Source organism: Neofelis nebulosa, chromosome X (assembly GCF_028018385.1).
Source record: "Neofelis nebulosa isolate mNeoNeb1 chromosome X, mNeoNeb1.pri, whole genome shotgun sequence".
NCBI lineage: Eukaryota > Metazoa > Chordata > Mammalia > Carnivora > Felidae > Neofelis > Neofelis nebulosa.
Window position 1 is genome coordinate 5,979,570 of NC_080800.1, and position 6,000 is coordinate 5,985,569.

Genomic DNA, 6,000 nt, shown 5'->3' on the forward strand with positions numbered 1-6,000 from the left:
TATTCTGTTCTGTTCATGAAAAGAAACCTATGTATTCTGTTTAAAGACGTTAGTGGGTTTTTCTTCTTTGATCTTCCAAGCCCATTGAAATTTACATTGAGCTATTGTAAAGACTATAGATTTGGAGAGCTCTGAAAATTGAAAAAGGCAGCTTTTAACAGGAAACAGCGCCACATGCTGGCCACATTCATAAAATGCGGCCACAGTCCTTCATCTGTGATAACCTACTGTTATTAGGACTAAATGGTCAACTCTAGAGCATGAACCTCACTGGGAAAATCATGCAGTGTTCTCAGTTAATACCAACTAGATTAATTGTAGTGTGGATTTAAACACAGGAAGACCTTCCTGTATAAATGCAGTCACGCTAAACTAAATGACAGGAATGAGTACTGTAGTCTTCAAATGAATTTTTTCTTAGCTTCTGAACACTTTTCAACCTCTTCACTACAACACTGAACGACAATGGCCGACTGTGTGTGTGAGCTGCATTCAAAGAAGCTTCTGTTGAGAACACCTTTGCAACTTACACACTGCTTGCTTCTTAAGATTCACAAAATACCATGGGACGCCTGAGAAGCTCAGTCAGATCTGACACTTGATCTCAGCTGAGGTCATGATCTCACAGTCTGTGGGTCGGAGCCCTGCATCAGGCTCTGCATTGATGGCACATAGCCTGCTTAGGCTTCTATCTCCTTAAGTCTGCCCCTCCCCTGCTTGTGCTCTGTGTCTCTCTCAAGATAAATAAATAAACTCTTAAAAAAGAGATTCACAAAATATGAGAATATATGAATAAAATTCACCCCCAGTGGAAACTAATGCAAAGAAAATTGACAAGCTTTATCTACAGTGTCAGCAAAAACAAAGAAGACCAAAGAAATGCCTTTCAATGCTCACGGACCACTTTAGACAAGATGAACCAAGAGTCAAGAGATTAAGATAAACACATTTAAGAACAAGAGAGAAGTACTGTGTCACCCTGGCAATATGTGGATTGATGAATGAAGCAGCTAAGGCATGAATTGGTACACCTCTGCATCCTCAGGGGTTTGGGAGAAAAAAGCATCCCTTAGGACTGAAACAGAACAAAAACAAAACAAAGTTTTGGTTCACCACTGGGATTTTTCTACAGTAGCTATCTGGCTCCAGCTGGAGAATATTCTGCTCTGTAATTGAATTTTGGGCACTTCAAGGAATTAGAAATCAAAGGTCATTCCCTTCCCTCCTCTTCTCCATGCTGGTGCTTCTGTAGTTGCTAAGGCCCACCCCTTCCTCACACACTCACACACCCTTCCACACAAAATGTTGCCTTCGAGTTCCAGAGAAGGCCTGCCAAGGCCAGGACTCCCTTTGCTCTCTCCTCAGCAATCTGTGTTTCCTGGAGCACAGATGGACAACAGAGATCATAGATGGTAACTGGAATTGTCCTGTTGCTTCCGTGGGATTCCCAGTGGGAATGTTTTTCCCATGGTCCTTCTGGACACTGCACCATGTAGAGAAAGTACTCAGTGACACTGTCACAACTTCTCTGTTCAATGAGAACTTAGGTGAAGGAGCCAGCCTGTGTTCAACCCCTTTCTTTTTCTTCTGCCACAAACAATTCTTGGCTACTATTCTGGATGATGATAGTTGGGTAGCATTCATCTATGAGAAATTTATCTTCAACATCTTGATATTCATAATATTTCTCATCTGTGTGAGGACCGTGTTAGCAGAGATGTTCAGTTGAGGGCATCATACAGGCTGACATGTTCCTGCATCATGGATATGTAATAAGCCAGAAAATGTACAAGACCAGAGCTGGCTCACTCACATTACCAGTTGTCATTACAGAAATTACTGCTTCCTGGCCTTATGCACAATGGATGAAATGAAGAGAAATAAGGCTTTTCCTGTTTTCGAAGAATAAGGTGCACATTTTTTATTATTTATTTAATACCAAAGACTGCCCGAGATGGAGGTTTTGTCCCCCCCGCCACCACCACCAATCAAGTGACATTATAACTAGATCTGCAAACATGTTTAAATTATGACTTTACCATAATTGCCTACTCAGATCCTAAGGGATTATATAAGAAATGATACCATTTGAAGACCAGAAGAGTGAAGAACACCATTTTGGAATCACCCCAGTGTTGAATTTGGAATCCCCCCAGCTGTAGCAACGAGGGATGTGTCTCCTATGCAAATTCCCTCACTTCTGTACATCTAATCTTCCCCATGTAAAATAGAGATCTTAAGAGAAACCAACCCCCTGGATTATTTTGAGATAATCTTTCAAAAGGACTAGGTACAGACCTTCAATAAATAATGAGTGTTCAAATGAGGCAGGGTAGATATAGCATTTACAGCATTAACCAATGGATTTATAAGTTTGGTTTTCATTTTTAACTACCCTTCTGTTTAGTATAAACTTTGTATCAGGGCTTCTTAACTGTGGCACTATTGACATTTGGGGCCAAGTGATTTGTGGTGGGGAGCTATGCTGTGCCATGAGGAGCCTAGCTGACTGTCACCCAGTAGAAGCCAGCAGCATCCCACCCATCCCCAACAATCATAACGAACAAAAATGTCTCCAGATAGAACCATGTGTATCCTGAGAGTCAAAACTGCTCCCAGTTGAGAACCACTGATTAGGGCAAGCATCCTGTAGTTTACAAGAGTCTATTCCCTTTAAAGGAAAGAGAAAAATGATGTTTGGATGACTTCTGTAGTGGGCATTACTTTCTGAACATGAAAGCCAAGTCCACTTTACAAAATGATTCACCGAAACAGCTTATTTGACAAAAATGGTGTTGGTGAGATATGAATGAGGACAGACTAAAGAGGAAAGCAAATACCCGGGGAAACCACTATCTGCTTCTCCAGAGTATTCAAGGCAAGTGCTTCAACTTAGAATATTCTCCGAAAAGAACTCACAGTAGATGTGAACACAAGAGCTACTATTGACACCTGGGCAAACACTCTACCTGATTTTAAACATTTTCTTTAAGACTAGTCAGTGTTTGCTATATAAAATTAAATGGTGGGAGTTAAATTCTACATTTTTTCCCACTTAACTCTTTAAAAAATTTTTTTAACACTTATTTATTTTTGAGAGAGAGAGGCAGAGTGCAAGCAGAGGACAGGCAGAGGGAGAGGGAGACACAGAATCCAAAGCAGGCTCCAGGCTCTGAGCTGTCAGCACAGAGCCTGACATGGGGCTTGAACTCATGAACCACAAGCATGACCTGAGCTGAAGTCAGTCACTTAAGTGACTGAGCCACCCAGGTGTCCCTTACTTAACTCTTTTTTAGTCATCGTTAAGGTAAATATATATAAAATAGAGTTAATTTACAGAAAATAAAATACACAAATTTTTAAAGAGACAATTGAGGGGGTGCCTCGGTGGCTCAGTCAGTTGGGTATCCAACTCTTGATTTCAGCTCAGGTCATGATCCCAAGGTCATGGGATCAAGCCCCGTGTCAGGCTCCATGCTGAGTGTGGGGTCTACTTAAGATTCTCTCTCTCCTTCTGCCCCCTACCCTGCTCGCACTTTGTCTCTGTGTCAATAAAACAAAATAAAATGAAAAATAAGGGGACAATTGATGGCTGTTAACAAATTCTGCAGTTGTGTAACTGGCAATACAGTTGTGTTACAGAACGCTTCTGTCATCACAAACAGTTTTCTCATGTCTGCATTAATCTCCTTTGCTCATCCCAGCCTCTGGCAACCCAAGATGTGACTTTTGTCTCTTCCAGGATGTCCTGTAAATGCGATCATATGGGATGAAGCTTGGGGTCTGGCTTTTTTGTACTTAGCGTAATGCTCCTGAGTTCTACATATCTCATGCCAAAAGAGTTCGTTCCTTTATTCGTACTAGTTTTTTTTCAAAGTATGGTATGGAAGTTCACTCATAGCATCAGAGTTATCTGAAATTACAGAAACCTGAAACAAATGGGAATTCTTCACACCACGTTCTCCTCTCTGCTTCCCAGCAAGCATTTCGGCCCACTGAAAGCAGCAAGCCTGGTTACAGCTGCATCCAGGGAAGGGCAGCCAAGGGCAGCCAAGGGCAGGGAGGCACCAACATTTGACGCCAGGGGCAGACGGCTGGAACGGGGTCTGAAGCTCTGTCCCAGGTGAAGCAGCTTCAAGCCCAAAGCTTCAGAAGGCAATACTGATTTACCCCACAGAAAAAAACCTGAATTAGGCCCAGGGAAGTGGGGATGAAGAGCTCAAACCATGATCTAACATGAGAGAACAGATCAGGAGTCAGATCAAAGATGAATCCAGGGGGCACCTGGGTGGCTCAGTCAGTTAAGCGTCCAGCTGGAGATTTCAGCTCAGCTTATGATCTCACAGTTCGTGGGAATGAGTTCTGCACTGGGCTCTGTGCTAATGTCACATAGCCTACTTAGCATTCTCTCTCTGTCTCCCTCTCTCTCCCTCTCTGCCCCTTCCACACTCATGCTCTTTCCCTCTCTTCCTCTCTCTCAAAAATAAAGAAACATTAAAAAAAAAGATGAATTCAGGACTAGAGAAATATTTCCTAAATAAAACCCAGAACACATTAACTAAAAACAAAAATAAAACATTGATCTATTCAGCTATATTAAAATTAAGACACCTTGTTCATCTGAAACATCTCAAAGAAAGAAAAGAGACTCATTACAGAGTAGAAGAAAATATTTTCACAGTATGCACATCTGACAAAATATTAGAATGATGATTAGAGCATGAATTCCTACAAATCATTAGGAAAACACAGCACAAATAGATCAACAGAAAAATAAGCAAAAGCTTTGAACAGACATGGACCGATGAGGAAACACATATTTCTAAAAGACATATAAAGAAATGTTAGGCATCATTGGTGGTCAGGAAAAGAATACCTAAAGTAAGACCAGAGTTCTTTCACTTCCTTTCTCTTGGCTAAAGTGTGTGACCAAGTGTAATTCGGAGAGTAGGAGGCTCCATCGCACTTTAAAAAAAAAATTTTTTTTTAACATTTATTTATTTTTGACAGAGAGAAGCAGAGCATGAACAGAGGAGGGGCAGACAGAGAGGGAGACACAGAATCTGAAGCAGGCTCCAGGCTCCGAGCCATCAGCACAGAGCCTGATGCATGGCTCGAACTCACGAACCACAAGATCATGACCTGACCTGAAGTCAGACACTTAACTAACTGAGCCACCCAGGTGCCCCCACACCTTTTATACATTGGCGGTGGGGGTGTAAGTAATGCCATCACCCTGCAAAAGGGTCAGGCATCATTTCTAAACAACTGACCAATCCCATGGCCAATGACTCCTCAATTCTACGTCCATGCAACCCAAGGGAAGCTACTGCATGTATATCGTACAAATCATGGAGAAGCGTGTTCGCAACAGGACAGCTCATGTTATCAAGACCTCGCGACCAACAAAATGTGTATCAGTGGGAGAGAAGATGCATAAACTGTGAGGTATTCCCATAATGAAATAGTGAACAACTGTCAAAATAAATTAATTACCAAGATGTATATGTTAAAGATCAACCTTGGAACAGGACCAAGAATAAAACAAGAAGGGGAAACATGCCAACAGAGTACATATGGTACAATATCCCTGTTAGGGAGTTAAAGATAACTAGAATAAAAAATATATTTATTAGTGAGCATATACAGGCAATAAATAAATTTTAAAAATAAAAGGAAATAGGTGACATAGATGGCAGGATCATGGCAGACAAAGCAGGAGGGATTTGCTGGTGTCTCTTACACTATTAACAATAATGAATTAAACAGCTAGTTGACTATGTAAAATGGGCTATCGCCAGAACAATGGTCAAAATGTGATGAGCCAGGAATTATAATTTATCTAACTCTATGTTCCTGAAATTTAATAAAAAAATAGAATGAAGTGAGAAAAAAAAAAACAAAAACCAGTGCCAGACACTATGTGTTCATTTGAGCAACATTTCAAGGTCCAGGGCTTCTACACAACATTTAATGAATTCTTTGTTGAAAGAATGAACC